Source organism: Panthera tigris, chromosome E2, assembly GCF_018350195.1.
Source record: "Panthera tigris isolate Pti1 chromosome E2, P.tigris_Pti1_mat1.1, whole genome shotgun sequence".
Taxonomy (NCBI): Eukaryota; Metazoa; Chordata; class Mammalia; order Carnivora; family Felidae; genus Panthera; species Panthera tigris.
In genome coordinates this window covers 47,176,582-47,194,422 of record NC_056674.1, presented here as the reverse complement: position 1 = coordinate 47,194,422, position 17,841 = coordinate 47,176,582, and the positions used below count along the sequence as shown (strand labels likewise).

The following is a 17,841-nucleotide window of genomic DNA, read 5'->3' as shown; positions in this document are numbered from 1 at the left end:
CTTTCTGAGTTCTTAAGTATGGCTAAGAACACTCCAGGGACTTAAGTTAATACAAGGCAAAACCCTCCAAAAGAAGTTACTGTGCTTTCTGTCCTGCATTCTCCATATGGCCTATATTTTTATATTTTTATATGCTCCACACAGAAGCCCTATTTCAGATTTTTATTGCATATGAATATCTGAATTGCTTTAATGCATTTACAACTTGCAAAACACTATGACCAAAGTAGTAAGAAAGCTTTCACCAAATTGATCAACAGTATTAATCTTTGATCACGCTTTTACTTTCCGATATATCTTACAGATACCAGCTGTCATTCATCTGACTTAACTAGGTTCTTTTCACCATCTTTGTGTTTTTGTGGTTTTCTTTCTTTTGCGTATTAGGCGACAGGGAAGGGGAGGCAGTGCAAGTCTATTTCCAAAGTATGAAGAAATGTGCTCATAGAAGGGAAATGTTCTACAGTGTGAAGAAAAGGGAAGAGAAGTGTTAGTACATCACTGTTTGAATAAGGGAGATTAAATCTGGGAGTAAGTATTTTGGTCACTACAGATGTAAACACCATTGTGGGACAGGGATAGTTCTTTCATCAGGTTTCACCATGGCCTAGAATGATGAAATGTTCAAGACCATTCAACTTTATACACTCTGGCTTCAGGCTCATAATGCAACTTTGTGATTCTTAATCTTTTCAAGTATCTTGTCTCCCAAATTCCTTCAAGGGTGCCCTGGAAAGTAGACACAAAATCCAGAAGAAAGCACAGCCCCTTGTGAATTACAACATTGTTATTCTTTTTAAAAAATTTTTTTTAATGTTTATTTATTTTTGAGACAGAGCATGAGCAGGGAAGGGGCAGAGAAACAGGGAGACACAGAATGTGAAGCAGGCTCCAGGCTCTGAGCTGTCAGCACAGAGCCCGACGTGGGGCTCGAACTCACGAACTGTGAGATCATGACCTGAGCCGAAGTCGGACGGACGCTTAACCGACGGAGCCACCCAGGCGCCCCCAATATTGTTATTCTAATTCACACATCACTGAGTTTGATTAGGCTAAATCATCCCTAGACGAAATACTAAAATGGACTTTCTCGATCTTCCAGGCTAAAGGAATGCTGTGAAATGTGTGACCACATCAAGATACCACCACACCCTGTCTAGGCAGCCAGGTGGCATTCCTCTAAGTCTTAAGTTCTATTCTCCCTAAAACGCCACAATAATTACAGCCATCCCCTTTAATTATCCATAACCAAAATTCACTGAAAATGAGAATTTAAAAACAGATGTATATAAATGCAAATATGCCTAATGAACAATTCAATTGCATTAAGATGCATGAAAATAAAGGCCAAATAAACAATAAACACAATCAGTATCTAATTTGACACTGATAAAATAAAAAGCAAAATTTTACTCTCTCAACCTACTATTAGCAAAAGTGTCCCAAGGAGCCCACACTTATCAAAAATTGTCACAAAATTCTCAGAACAAAAATCTTGTTTTTTTTAAAAGATATGCCCCAGGGCATCTGGGTGGCTCAGTCACAGTTAAGCCTCTGACTATGGCTCAGGTCACAATCTTTGTGGGATTGAGCCCCATGTTGGGTTCCATGGTGACAGTGCTGAGCCTACTTGGGATTCTCTCTCTCTGTCCCTTCCCTTGCTCACATGCACGCGCTCTCTCTCAACATAAATAAACTTAAAAAATAATAATAATAATAATAATAATAAAAGATATGCCCCAAAGGATATAATGTATGTTAAGGAAGGTAGATTTTCTGTGCCATGTAGAAATATACATGCCTTTTTAACTTCTGTACATTTTCTGCTGTATTTTAAATGAACATATATTACTTGAGCAATCAATTGTGCTTTGAAAAATCAAAGTACTAAAAATCATAAGGGATTAGTAAAGCAAAACTGTAAACTTTCAAAATAACAAGATAACATTCATCCTGAAAAGACAAAGTCACATTTATCTAAAGGTCTTTTCTGCAGGATGACATTAGAAAGTTTACTAGAAAATTACTAGAAAATGATTTCACGCTAAGATAACAAAGCTTCCCTAGCATATTCTTCATAAATTCAAAGTTCTGTTCATTCTGGATACCAAGAAAGGGGGGGATAGGGATCTGGTCCACAGGAAATTAAAGGTCCATTTTTAACCAATGTTGCTGACATTAGTTAGAAATAGAGGGGGAAAGTCCCATTGACGATAGTGTCAAAAACTATAAAATATCTAGGAAAAAATTTAGCAAGAAAGGCATAAGAACTACATGAAGAAGACTATTAAATCTATGAAACCTTTACTGAAGGACCTAAAACTGAAACAGGATCTAAACAAATGGAAAGTCACAAGGAAAAATTATCATAATTAAAAATGTCAGGCCTCTCAAAATTAATATATGAATAATGTGATTCTGAACAGTAGATTTTTTGAGGTTTTGTGAACCCAAAGAATTATTTTTAATCAATAGATAAGAATAAATGTTCAAGAATAATCAAGAAAATAAAAAAGTACAGTGATAAATGCTTTTCTTTAAAAAAAAGTTTATTTATTTATTTTGAAAAAGAAAAAGTGAACACAGGCACGCAAGCAGAGGAGGAGTAGAGAGAGAGAGAATCCCAAGCAGGATCCACACTGTCAGCACAGAGCCCGACACAGGGCTCAAACTCACCAACTGTGAGATCATGACTTGAGCCGACACCAAGAGTCAGATGCTTAACTGACTGAATCACCCAGGAATCCCAGAGAGGGGCTTTTGTTTTTTTAATTTTTTTTAATGTGTATTTATTTTTGTCAGAGAGACAGAGCATGAGCAGGGAAGAGGCAGAGAGAGAGGGAGACACAGAATCCGAAGGAGGCTCCAGGCTCTGAGCTGTCAGCACAGAGCCTGACATGGGGCTCAAACTCACAGACCGTGAGATCATGACCTGAGCCGAAGTTGGACGCTCAACCGACTGAGCCACTCAAGCACCCCTAAAGAGGAGCTTTTCTTAACAGTGTAACTTTTTACAAATATATTATACTCAAAAAAGTAAAATAAAAAGAAAAGAGAAAAAAAGAACCAAAAGTGGAGCAAACATACATGGAAACTTATAAGATAGCATTTAATTCATTGGGGAAAGGATGGTTTATTTAGTCCTCATGTAGTTGTCTCTCTATATAAAGGAAAACCATATAAGACTCCCTGCTTCATATAAACGTTAATTCCAGATGAATAAATACATGTATTATACAACAAAGAATATACCATAAGGTGTTCCTAGAAGATGAGGAAAAACAAAAGTAAACCAAGAAAATGCACAGAAAAGCGAAAAAGGAACCCGACATGAAAATTCTAAATAAAGGAAATCCAGATAGAAAAAAAAACAAAAAAAACAAAAAAACAAAAAAGCAGAGGCTAGCTCGAATTATGGCCAGGAAAATTAAAATTAAGACAAACAGAGAGAGTAGTCATCATCTGGCAGACCAGTAAAAACTATTTACATCTAATGATGTGATGACATAGAAAGCCCACGGCTAGTGGAGGTAGAACTTACGACAACCTACTTAGAAAATAATCTGGCAATAAAAACATTTAAAGTATATTTCCTTTAACCCAGAAATCCTACCTCGGAGACTCTAGTCTGTAGAACTAAAAGTGGCAATAAATAAGGTGACATGTACAAGGATTTTATTGTATCACTGTTTGTATTAACAAAATCTAGAAACAACTTAAATATCCATAAGAAAATAGCCAAATAAGTTATGTATGGTACACATTCATACTATGAGACATAATAGGGACATTTAAAAAAACAAGATCAAATTATATTTACTGACCAGGATGTATTAAGAAAAGCTTGTTACAGAGTGATATAAAATATGATCTCCCTTTTATAAATACAAAGAATCCATATAGAAGTGCACATTTATGTTAGTATACACTGCACTTGACCAAGCATGGAGGGAAATAATGAAGTATACCCATAACCTGGTTAAATGGCTGGGGACAAACACTGAAGAGAACGAATGAAATGATAACTTTAAATATGTTTTTAGATTTTTTTTCATCATAATGGACACCTATTATTTTATAAATTAAAAAGATTAAAAAAAAAACAAACCTTAGCATTATAAAAGTATATTATCCAAACAAGAGGGGAAAGACAACAAATCACTGAACTGTATCAACACATTTCCATTTGGGGAGTAAAGCCTGAAATGCTCAACTTACAATTAGTTTCTTTAGTATAATGCGTTACCATATTAAGAACTCAAAAGAAAGAAGATGGCGGGAAGTGTAGATTTATTTGCTGCCACTTGAAACTTTTGCAGAAGCAAGCTCCTGGATGCCTCTGTCCATTAAACATCTGACTCTCAATTTTAAGTCAGATCAAGATCTCAGGTCATGGGGTGCCTGGGTGGCTCAGTTGGTTAAGCATTCGACTTCAGCTCAGGTCATGATCTCACAGTTTGTGGGTTCAAGCCCTGTGTCCAGCTCTGTGCTGACGACTCAGAGCCTGATGCCTGCTTCGGATTCTGTGTCTCACTCTCTCTCTCTGCCCCTTCCCCCGCTCATGCTCTCTCTTTCTCTCTCAAAAATAAACATTAAAAATTTTAAAAAACAAACACAAGATCTCAGGTCATGAGATCAAGCCTCACGTTGGCTCCATGCTGGGCTTGGAGCCTGCTTAAGACTCTTTCACTCTGCCTCTACCCAACTAGCGCTATGCTCTCTCTCAAAAAAGAATCAGACTAAATCACAAAGAGAAAAGAGCAAGGTCAACTTCAGAATTAAAACATGTAAACGCTATTTTCCAGGGTACAGACACAAGGTTTTATACAGGTTTTTGCTTTTTTCTTTGTTTTTCTTTTAGAGAGAGAGTGAGCGCGTGAGCAGGGAAGGGGCAGAGGGAGAGACAATCTTAATTAAGCAGGTTCCATGCTCAGTGCAGAGCCGGGCTGAGGGCTCAACCCCACACCCCTGGGATCATGACCTGAGCCGAAAGAGTCCTACAAGAGTAGTCCTACAAGAGCCCTACACTCAACCTTTTGAGCCACCCAGGCATCCCTGTTTTCTAAACCTGAAAGTAAACTTCACTGGTATCAATTCTGTAAGTCACAAGTAAATGACCTGTAGTAGCTTCTCATAACTCAGGGCTCTGTTTTTGGCTCTGGCATTAACCAATCACCATATATTTGAGTACCCAAACAATTTTTCCATATTATTTTCATCCATAGCATCTATTCCACAAAGTAGCTACTAAGTGCCAGGCACTGTGCTATGTACTATGGATGTCATAAATTATATAGTTCTTGTCCTCTGAAAGCTCAAGAACAGGTAGACAATTCAAGTACTTTAAAGAAAGCACTATACTATACCCCTTTGCCAGGGGGCTGAGAGGAAAGAACAGGTTTACTAGGTGGAAGGGAGAAAAGAAAAACATTCCAGGTATAGGCATAACAGGTACAAAGAGAATGAAAATGAACGAACCTGAGTATTGAAGAAACAGTAAAAAGTTCAGTGTGTGTAGGGGTGCCTGGCCAGCTCAGTCCATAGAACACACAACTCTTGATCTTGGGGTCACTGAGTTCAATCAAGCCTCACACTGCATGTAAAGTTTACTTTTTAAAAAATTTTAAATAAAGTCCAATGTGTGTAAATAAAATAACACAACCAAATGCTAGTAAATGCTTCCTCATTCTACTTTCCTAAATAATCAACACGATTTATGAAGCTTTCATCATGGAATGTTTCTAAAGAAAATATAAAGCCCAACTTTCACTAGTTGAGACAAACACACATTTAAAAAACATCACACATATTGAGTACTATCAGAAAAAGAAATTCTTGGGGCGCCTGGGTGGCTCAGTCGGTTGAGCGTCCGACTTTGGCTCAGGTCATGATCTCACAGTTTGTGGGTTCGAGCCCCGCATCAGTGTCTGTGCTGACTGCTTGTTCAGAGCTTGGAGCCTGCTTCAGATTCTGTGTCTCCTTCTCTCTCTGTCGCTCCCCCGCTCACACTTTGTCTCACTCTGTTTCTCAAAAATAATGTAAAAAAATAAAAAGAAAAAGAAAAATACTAGGCAACAGAAATTAAAAAAAAAAAAAAGAAAAAAGAAAAAGAAACTCTTCTCACAACAGCTTACTGTCAATAAATCATACCCAAAATGTCGTACCTACCAAGATACAGGCTACCTAAGTATTTTCAGTTAGTTTCCCCATTCACCTGAAACCAGTATTTTCACCGTATTTTAAAAGTTTTCAAAAATTTCAAAAAGTGGGAAGAAAACCAAATCTTCTGTGCACACTTTAAAAAGGGATTAAAAAAAATTAACTTCCCTTCCTTTTCTTCAGCTTAAAACAGAATAATTTCCCAATCGTGAGGATGAGTAATGAGCTTCACTAAACTGAGCTGTAAAAACACTAATGGAACTCTTTTGAGTTGTACCACTATATGATCATTTACTAAAGTTAGATCCTTTAACCCAATAGTGTACATCATCTATTCTAGATCAGTCTCATTTTTAACCCGAAGTTTTGTAAGGAGAGGAGTGCAAATATTTTACAGTTCCAAGGATCTAAGTTCATGTCTTTCTCATATTTGCTCTTCACAAAAATCATTAACGTTAATCTCAAAATCAAACAAGCTGAAAAGCCTAGAATGCTCAGTAAAACACATTACAATCAGCTACAAGAAAGCTACAGTGAGCAAAGCACCTGCCTATCAAGGTTACACTGTGACTTATTGCAATGTAACAGAGAAAGGGGGTAAAAACTACTTGCCTTTAAGATGTCTTTCATTATTTATAAAGTACAAAGGTCACATGTTTTCTTCCTCTTTTAAAATACTTTTTTTTTTTTGCTTTGAAGACTATTTTACACTGACAACATTTATAACGTCAATTTTCTCCAATTATCTAAGTAAACAAAAAATGCAAAACCTCCAAGTACCTAATGAAAAAGCACTTCTCATTTCCATCATATTATCTTAAATCTTGCTCTTATACAAAAGTGTTAGTTAATGCTGACTCAACAAGTTTGGCCAAGAGCAAGGTTGTGTTGTTGTTGTTTACTTCCAGACCCTTCAAACTTTGACAAGAGATTGTTTTTCTAGCAACCAAAATACATGCCAAATTAACTGTTTTGTGTTGCTCCTTCAAAGAAGAAAAAAAAAACCACCTTTCATGTATTTTCAAGGTAGAAATGAGTGCCTTCACGGATATAAAATTTTCTACACAAAAAAGCAAATGAAAAAATCCTGATGCTTTTTGACAAAGATACAATTTTCAAACCTGTAAGCCAAGATATATAAGAGCTTAGAGATACCCATATGTTCTCTTAATTTTAAAATTAATTGTTACTTTAAATCTTATCCTGCATGAAAGAAATTGGATAAAACAAAGGGATGAAAGAATGCCAAAATTAAGACCTAAAAACAATTAATAAAGCTGAAAATGAATGACTTTTAAGCAACAAAAATAGCTAAACAAGTAGTTGCAGTTTACAGAAAAGGTAATAGTTTTAGATTCTCTGAAACTAAATCTAAGTAAAAGTTTTAAACTTTTGCTATCAATTAAAGTCCTGCTTTATACATAAAACTTTTTAATCCTCATCAAATGCAAATAAAGAGATTAAGCATTTTGAAAATCTGTTTTGGTATGTAGTTTTCTAATTCGATTTTTTTAATTAAAAATAATCTTTTGGAAAATACTCATTCAACTTTTTCAATATGTATAGAGTTTTTATAAATCACACAAAAAAAATTGCACTTTTGTTTTTGTACATCACTGATTTCAAGACTACTTTTAAAATAAAGAGGGGGTGAAATATCACCAAGATATTTCTGACAATTTTTGTACGTTATAGTTTCACTCTAAAATTTACTCTCAAGGGGTGCCTGGCTGGCTCAGTCAATAGAACATTCAACTCTTGATGGCAAGGTCATGAGTTTGTTTAAGTTCCAACTTGGGTGTAGAGTGTACTAAAAAATGAATAAATAAAATTGTCTCAAATCTAGAACTGATAAGAGTGAAACAGATCAAAGAACAAGCAACTGTACCCAAAAGAAAATGAATTGAAGTTCCCTAAACAATAATGTTAATTTCAAGTATGATCCCACAACCTTAGACAAAGTAGATATTCCAGTATGTGACCAATCAATAGTGCATTAAACAGCACTTTGCTTAGAATTTGTAAGGCAAAAAGACACTCCAATTGAATGCAAACCACCCAAGAATGAATGACGTTTGACTACCAATACATCATACCGCAAAATGAACGGAGTTAAGTAACACCTATTTGATAGCTCTTCTAATAACTTTGTTTTAAAAAGGTAAGTCAGAAATGGAATATTTCAGTAACTACAAAGGAGTACTTAGTAAATGAAAAAGCATTCCCTAGATTTCAGGGGGTTGACAGTTCCTTTAAACCAAAAGAGAAACTCCCTATCTTGACAGTAAATACACAAATACTAACATTTTTTAAGTCTCCTTAAAATAAATAACAAGAACACTATTTACAATGAAAACAGTCAATCTTCTATGGAGACATCATATGACCAGTACAGGAATTTATCTACCTGATAAGAATAATGCACTTAGACACGGATTAGAAGTATTAAAAGATTTGATCCAAGTTCAAGTTACAATTTTATTTCACTTTTCTCTTCATCCCTCTGCAATGAGTCCATCAAGTTACAAATTTAAATTTCAGCAGTCACTAAGCTGTAATCACAAATTATTTCTCTTTCGCAGATTAAAAAATCCAGGCTGAGATGAAACAGAGGCGATTCAATCACACTCGCCTAACCTGAAATGTAGGAAGTAATCAGTAAATTACTGTGAAATGTTTTTTATTCAAACATGCTATTTTGCAAACATACTTTAATAACAGCATGAAGGTAATGAGATTATGGATACCTGGAAAATCTGTATTTTTAAACCAAAAGTTAACATGTATAGTCTGACAAGTATTACGGGGACGGTGGAAATGAATATTTAAAATTCAACTACCCCAGAAAATTCTAACACATGAAGTCAATCTCCGTATTTTTTAGAATCAGGTAACAAGTATCATTACCGTACAAAACACCTGCAAGTTAAGATCACTAACTCCTTCACTCGCTCCTCTCTTCTGTTAACTAATCCTTTCAGTCGCCAAAAAAGTTACTTCCCTTTCTACCTACGTCAAATTAAGATCCTTCTCAGGCAATTTCCATGCCCAGGGTTAAATATCACCAATACAAATACATAAGTTGTCAATAAGCACCAAATAACTAAGTGTTCAGCACACGAAAGGAATTCACCAATGAAAAAACATGACACCTTCCTCCGTACCCTCCCCCCCAAAAAGCCATTTCATTAGCTTCACAAACATTTACTGCTGAAGTATACTCTGAGCGAGTGGTTCGATGGGTCTCCTTCACCAAACCCTAACTAGGAAACATAACCAATCGTCCGGACTCTTTCAGACAGTCAAGATGATTCGGAGAATTATTAGAAACTGACGTCCGCAGGATCAGGAGTTTGAGAGAAAGGTAAGCAGTGTACTCGCAGGTGAGTTGGGGGGTGGGGGGGAGGAGGGAGGAAACCCTGAAAATCGGAAACGAAGTTGCTCGGAAGGTTAGAGAGAGGCAAGGCCGATGTCCGGTTCGGAGAGGACGCCACTGCAGGGCAGACAGCGATTAATTAAGCATTGGGAAGAGCTAAACAGAGTTCTACGAAAGACCTGACCCGAGTACAAGATACAAGAACGCTGATATACCGCTCAAAGAAGACACGCGGGGGTGGGGCCCGCCCCGCTAACCCTGCTCCCTGAATGAACCCTCAAAAGAGAATCGAAGCCCGAGAAAGTCAATGGGTCCAAAGGAGGCCCGCACCGGCCGGGCAACGCCACAGCACAGAACGCAGAAGCGTGCAGAGCCTCCTGGTCTGAGGCCTCGGGTCGGCCCTCAAGAAAGTCGGAGCAGCCCCTGGGGCTCCGGGCCCCTCCTGGGCCAGCCTCTGTCCTCTCTTCTCACCCCCAAAAGCCTAGAACCGGACTCATGAGATTGACAGGAAGCTTCCGGCCGAGCGCTCCCGGCAGGCGCGGGGCAAAAGGAGCAATATGTCCTTAGCGCCGCGAGTGACACTCACCGGCCCGAAACCTCGAATGAAACCAGCAGCTCCGGGGGCGGCGGCAGCAGTGGCAGCAGGAACCGAACATCCAAAATGGCGGCTCCCTCGGCCTCACCACCGCTACTGCAGGCGGAAGGATCCTTTTAGGAAGGAGGGAGTTTTTAACTAACTTCAAATACTATCTCAAAAACTTTGGCCTCTATCTCCCTCTCCTAGTCGATTCCGTCTTCCCTAGACGTAACTTTTTGTGCCTCCGCTCTCCTACTACCCGAAAAGTCGGACCCCACCGAGGACTATTTGCCAAGGAGGAGGTGACTGCTCCTAGCAGAGCGACGCACAGCGTAGCAAGGTACGGGGCGGTCACTGATGACGCGAGACGCTGCTGCCGAGTCACCGCTGCGAAGAGTCTGAGAGAGAAAGAGCCGGCCGACCCTGGAAGCCTACGAACTTTGGTTCCGCTTGCGGGGGAGGAGGAGGCTGAGCTACCAGGAAACCGCGAGGCCACCTGAAGAGAGCCGAGCTATCAAGGTATAGAAAGAAGTGGGTGAGGCGAGGCAGGTGGGGGCTGGGAATTAATACAGAAAAATCTCGAGCTGTTTCCAGTCGTGTTTGAAACTTTAGCTTTCTCTAGGCTAACTTCAGGAACATGCTCCAAGCGGTCTTGGAGTCTACAGTTTTATGGTATCTTTGCAAGGTGTTTTTTAGAGTTAGAGGATGATACAGAAGAATATATTTCAAACGCAGTACAACCGCTCAACGTCCTGCTTTGGATAATCATTTAAACTCTCAGGGCCTCAGTTTCCTCGTGTGTAAAAACAAAGGATTTGGACTAGTGAACGCTAAAACTCTTTAAAGAGTGGGCTGTGTCTCCATAACCAATAACCTGAGCCAAAGACAGTCTACCCAGACATTACCTGGCTTGATAAATAATTATGAACACCTGACACAAATATTTTCCACGTGAACGGTGAAAAGAGTCGTGATATTTTGGCTCATTTAAAGGAAAGGTGACCCACCTAAACTAAAATCCTTCACGTAGATTGGCGGCAAAGAAGTCCTGAAAGTGAATAAAGCACAGCACCTGGCGGGATGCCAAACAGAACTGAACTAAACAAATCTTAAGTTTAGGACCTGTCATAGGAGGTTGCTCTTTTTTCCTCAGACAGCCACTTTTTTGCAGAGATTTCAAAACATTTTACAAAAATTGAATTCAGGAGCACAATTTTGCTCTTGAACTATTCGGGCTTAACAAGTGACAAAGGCCAGGGGGCGTGATAAAGTAATTATCATTTACTATTATTAAACATTGATATCACATTGTTTATAAAAGCATCTTCCTATGTGTAACCCAGTGTGACCCTCCTACCAACCTCCTAAATCAGATTAGTCAAGGATAAGTAACTTAGTTTTACAAATAAGGAGACTGAGGCTCAGAGAAACTATTAATATAGAAACCCTCCCTACCCCCTACCCCACTCTGATTCAGCTATATGGTGCCACTTCCTGAATTAGAAAAGAGTATACACACACACACACCGACTCCCACACTCAGGGTGGAATCAACCCAAATGGTCTGGGGAGCAGAAACCTCATGGAATTCAGTTGCCTCATCTCCCCCTCAATGCACTTCTGTGCAGTGCAACCTTGGATCACACAGCTTGTAAGTAGTAGCATAAAACTAGAACATAATGATGTTGCAAGGCATATTCCTCTGAAGTATAGCTAGACATGAACACATGCTAAAGAACAGTTTTGGACTCCCTTAAAAGTAAGGAATTTGCAGGTCACAAAGCAATTAAAGTATTTTGTTTGCAACATCACAAATATTTGTTTAGAGGTTGAATTTAAGTGTTTATACCACTGCAAACCACAAAAGAAAAATTAAACTATTCTTAAGAAAGAGGAAGGAACTTTTTTAGTACCATGCCAAATGGCAGAGCATTAAAGAGAATACGGCAGACATTATGAGATGTAAACCCCCTCCATGTTTCTCTTTTACTTTTATTACTTTTATAATTACCAAACTCCTCCTCCAATGAAACTAAAAAATAGGGGCGCCTGGGTGGCTCAGTTGGTTAAGCGTCCGACTTCAGCTCAGGTCATGATTTCACAGTTTGAGTTTGAGCCCCGCATCGGGCTCTGTGCTGACAGATCAGAGCCTGGAGCCTGCTTCGGATTCTGTGTCTCCCTCTCTCTCTGCCCCTAACCCACTCACATTCTGTCTCTGTCTCAAAAATAAATAAACATTTAAAAAAATTTTTTTAATTCAATAAAAGCAATTGACTTAATATATAGTGTGGACATCATTATCCTAAGAGGCTTGGTTTCCGTGGTTAGCATTTAAAGGTTAAGAAGACTGGGGCGCCTGGGTGGCTCAGTCAGTTAAGCGGCTGACTTCAGCTCAGGTCGTGATCTTGCAGTCCGTGAGTTCGAGCTCCGCGTCGGGCTCTGTGCTGACAGCTCAGAGCCTGGAGTCTGTTTCTGTGTCTCCCTCTCTTTCTGCCCCTCCCCCATTCACACTCTGTCTCTCTCTGCCTTTCAAAAATGAATAAGTGTTAAAAAATTTTTGAAGGGGCGCCTGGGTGGCGCAGTCGGTTAAGCGTCCGACTTCAGCCAGGTCACGATCTCGCGGTCGGTGAGTTCGAGCCCCGCGTCAGGCTCTGGGCTGATGGCTCGGAGCCTGGAGCCTGTTCCCGATTCTGTGTCTCCCTCTCTCTCTGCCCCTCCCCCGTTCATGCTCTGTCTCTCTCTGTCCCAAAAATAAATAAAAAAAAAAATTTAAAAAAAAATTTTTTTTGAAAAAAAAAGTTTGGGAAGACTTACTTCCCATCTAATCAAGCATAATCTCTAGTTTCAGGTAGGTTACAGCACATCAATAAAATGGAGTACTATGCTGCTAATAAAAATGAAGCTATAGCTCTATCTTTATTATCATGGTATGACAGGTGTTTTTGAACATTACAAAATGGTTTTATAATAATATTGCAAAAAAAGCGTATATACACATAGAAAAAAAGTTGAAGGATAAAACTAAAATGCGAAAATGGTTATTTTTGGATGGTGGGATTATATAGGATTTGTATGTTATGATGTTTTGTTTTTGCAATGAGCATAATGTACATTTTGGGAAAAAAAGACTTACACTTTGAAAAAAAAAGTTTTTACAAAATAATGCAGTTTTATAGATCCAAATGTTAAAGGAGATCTTTGTTTTTATTTCTTTATTTTAACGTTTATTTATAGTTTTGGTAAACTCTACACTCAGTGTGGGGCTCAAACTCATGACCCTGAGATCAAGAGTTACATGCTCGTCTTCTGACTGAACCAGCCAAGCACCCCAGGAGATTTTTGTTTTTAAAACGGCAACATCCCAAAAATTAACTAAACTTTTAGGAAGAGAGAATGGCTGGGAGAAAAGATCATTATTTTTATAGTTTTGTTTATTATTGAAAAACTCATATGCTTCAATTTAACAAATAATAACAACAACAAAAAACAAAACTAAAGATGCATCAGCCAGGAGTCAGACATTCGGATGCCAGTCCTGGCTGGGTTACTAACTTTGTGCTGTAATCAGGGTATTTAACATCTCTGGGCCTGTTACTTCAGCTGGCCCTGAAGTATTTATTTGACAATAAATACTTTATAAATATTAACATACATTATTTAATATATAAATATTATGAATGCTTTCTTTATGACTAGACTTATTCCAAAATGGATTTACAGTGGCTTAATATCCAGAGGGATCAAATGTGTGCAAACACTTTGAAAACTATGAAGGATTTTGCAAACATAAGTATAAAACAGTTTTTATGCCACCATACAATTCATCTCAACCATTTCTTGATTGTCCACTACCAAGTAACAGTAGTGCATTGTGTCTTACAATTTACAAAAGTGTTTTTATATACAGTTATTCATTTGCTCCTCACCTGTCATGAGCTTGTAAACCATGCAGGCATTATAGCATAATAGTTAAAAGTGTTGGTTTCTGGTGCTAGACTGCCTGGGTTTAAAATGCTGCTCTTCCTTGGGTGCCTGGGTGGCTTAGTCAGTTGAATGTCCAACTTGATTTTGGCTCAAGTCTGGTCTTCTGGTGCCTGAAATTGAGCCCTGCATCAGGCTCTGTGCTGATAGCTCAGAGCCTACTTGAGATTCTCTCTCTCTCCCTCCATCTCTCTCTGCCCCACCCCCCCCCCGCTCAAATGTGCTCTCTCTCTCTCTCTTAAAATAAATCAACTTTTTAAAAAATTTTTAAATGCTGCTCTTCCTTTATTGTATGACCTGTAGAAAATTAGTAAACATCTCTGAGGATTTCTGAACCTCAGTGTACCTGTCTATAAAATGGAGTTAATGATAGTAGTAGCATTGGCACCTTAAGGCTGGTATAATAATCAAATGAGCCGATACACTTAAAGTACTTAGAACAGTGGCAGGCACGTGGTAAGGGCTCAATAAATAGGAGATGTCTTTAGGATAAATATTATCTTACTTTTAGCATAGTTTCCAGGTAAGAAACTTGGCCACTATCACTGCTCTGTGTGCATACTGCCTCTGTAAAAGCTTACTGCAGAACAAGTGCTGAATGCTATTTTCACTTTTTACTTTTGTGTGTGTTTGTGTGTGTTTAATTTTTAAAATTTTTTTAAATGTTCATTTAATTTTTGATAGAGACAGAGCACAAATGGGGGAGGGGCAGAGAGAGACGGAGACACAGAATCCGAAGCAGGCTCCAGGCTCTGTGCTATTAGCACAGACCCTAATATGGGGCTTAAACCCATGAACTGTGAGATCATGACCCGAGCCGAAGTCGGACGCTTAACCGACTGAGCCACCCAGGTGCCCCTTTTTTTTTTCTTTTTTAGTGTTTATTTTTTGAGAGAGAGAGAGACAAAGAGACAAAGAGAAAGCATACAAGCTGCGGAGGGGCAGAGAGAGAGGGAGATATAGAATCTGAAGCAGACTCCAGGCTCTGAGCTGTCAGCACAGAGCCCAACGCGGGGCTCAAACTCACGAACTGTAAGATCATGACCTGAGCTGAAGTTGGACACTTAACTGACTGAGCCATCCACGCACCCCTACTTTTTTTTTTTTTTTTTTTTTGGTAGAAGTGAACATTTTTTTCAAATTTCCTTTGGTTGGCCAAAACGGGTACTAATGTAGGTCATTCATAAAATCGAAGTGGCCTAATGTGAACTTTTGAAAAGTGAGGGGTAACTATATATCTTTTAGCCTATATAATAGTCATTTAATAAATGTATTGCCTGAGTCTACTACACCACACTGTCCTGGGTGCACAGAATCTGTTACAGACATTTCTTTTTTTTTTCATGTTTATTTATTTTCCAGAGAGAGAGACAGAGACAGAACATGATCAGGGGAGCAGCAGAGAGAGAGGGAGACAAAGAATCCGAAGCAGGCTCCAGGCTCTAAGCTGTCACCACAGAGCCTGACTTGTGGCTTGAACTCACAGACCACGAGATCATGACCTGAGCTGAAGTCAGAAGTTTAACTGACAGAGGCACCCAGGCACCCTTGTTATTGTCATTTCAATAGAGACTGCCCTACCCTGTTTATTTCATTAAGGAAAACTAGATTTTTAAAAAATCCTCCAATACATAAAAATATCAATATTACCACTCAGGAGATAAATGATAGTTCCAAAAGAAGCAGAAAAATGAGAGGTCATTGGGCGCCAGAGCTGAGAAAGAAGTCTTTTGGAAGACATGGCATATCAACTGGAATTGTGGTATCAGAGGGAACCCTCTTTTGGAGGCTTAGTTGCAGTGGGGTTCTTAAATGACAGTATCAGCAGCTGAAGCCATAAGACCTTTACAGCAGATAGAGAAAACTCTCCCTACAGAAATGTGGTCAGTGTCTTTCACAAGGAATTCTTCCTGCTTCTCCACATGCCAGAGATCTCAGCTGAGAAAGGAGAGTGAAGGAGATCCAACCCTGTCGGAAACAGTGACATGTGTCAAGGAGGTGGCTCCACTTGTTTGAATCACCTGAGTCTATAAATAAGCCTGAGAGTCAGAAAGAAATTAGTCCCTCTGTTGTTTATGTAATGTTTTCACAAAAAGCATTTTTACAGTTCTTTTAGGCATGGTGCCTAATCACAATTTATCCTGGCTTGAGAAAAGTTTAGGAATTAATCTTTCAGTTGTGGCAAAAGAGCTAGAAGTGATGTAAAATTGAAATTCTAATAGCCAACTCCATACACCCTTTGGCCTCGTACCAAGACCATTAGGAAATCTATATGCCCCTTGAAACTAAAGATCAAAGCACATAGGATACAAGGTTCAGCCCAGCTCCTTCTTTGATTTAGAGATTTAAAAGAGGCAGTCCTGGGGTATCTGGGTGGCTCAGTTGGTTAGGTGTCCGAATTCAGCTCAGGTCATGATCTAATGGTTTGTGGGTTCAAGCCCCACACCTGGCTCTTTGCTGATCGCTCAGAGCCTGGAGCCTGCTTCGGATTCTGTGTTCTCTCTCTCTGCCCATCCCCCACTTACACTCATTCTCTCTCTCTCTCAAAAATAAATACTAAAAAAAATTTGTTTTAAAGAGGCAGTCCTGGGTGCCTGGGTGGCTCAGTGGGTTAAACATCTGACTTTGACTCAGGTCATGATCTTAGGGTTTGTGAGTTCAAGCCCCACGTTGGGCTCTGTGCTGGCAGCTCAGAGCCTGCTTGGGATTCTCATTCTGTCCTCTCTCTCTGCCCCTTCCCCACTTGTACTTTTTTTCTCTCTCTCTCCCAAGATAAATAAATACAAATTGAAAGGGGGAAAAAAAGGCAGTCCAGAGTTTGCCAATGGAGATGCTTTATGTCATCCTTGTTTTGTAAATCATTCTATATTATGTTGGCACTTTTAGAGTAAAAACTCTTACCAGATATGAGGTTGCAACCAACTCAAACCCCAACTTGAGGAAGTGGTGCCATTCTCTAGTCTAGGGAAGACAAAACTGTGGCCACCAGAGAAGGATGCAGCATCCAGAAAGTCAGCAGGGCTTCTGACTCATTTCCTACTCAAGTAATTCTATTTCCTTTATACAAGCACCATCATTTGCCTAGAAGTTTCCATGGTAAGGAAGGTTTTGTTTGAACAAACAAGGTTTTGTTTTATGTGCCTAGCCTCATCCTTACTCCTCTAAAATCAGGCAGTTCTGCAGTTTGCTTTAAAGTTAGCCTTGGGGCACCTGGGTGGCTCAGTCAGTCCTTCTTCAGCTCAGGTCATGATCTCATAGTTCATGAGTTCGAGCCCCACATCAGGCTGTGTGCTGACAGCTCAGAGCCTAGAGCCCGCTTCGGGTTCTGTGTCTCCTCTCTCTGTGTCCCTCCGTGCTTGTGCTCTCTCTCTCTCAAAAATAAATATACAAACACACACACACACACACACACACATATATAGTTAAAAAGTAATTAAAATTAATTTGACATTTTGCTGTGAACCAAAAACTGCTCTAAAACATAAAGGTTATTAAAAAAAACAAACAAAATGCCAGTTGTACAAGAAACAATAATCTGACCATCTTGTTTTCTCAGCCTCTCCTTTATCCCATAGAATCACTAATATTTAGTCCACTAGAACTCAGCAAATAGAAACTGAAAAGGAAACTAATATTTATTGAGCACCTAATAAGTGCTAAAGGGCTTTACATAAATTCTTTTAATTTTCATTATTGTCCCCATTTTATAGAGGAGAAAAAGGAGGCTACAGCTAGTAAGTGGCAGAAC

The 17,841-nt window shown here is 39.0% G+C and overlaps 1 protein-coding gene across 2 annotated transcripts in view; it reads right to left on the bottom strand.

The window, feature by feature from the left end:
* Nucleotides 1–10,348, bottom strand: part of AP1G1 (adaptor related protein complex 1 subunit gamma 1) — a 76,748-nt gene extending 66,400 nt beyond the window's left edge. For both annotated transcript variants that reach the window (XM_007074916.3, XM_007074918.3), the window contains exon 1: nucleotides 10,122–10,348. The gene's annotated coding sequence lies outside the window, so the exon portion shown is untranslated. The remainder of the gene's footprint in view (nucleotides 1–10,121) is intronic.
* Between the last annotated feature and the right edge of the window lie 7,493 nt (nucleotides 10,349–17,841).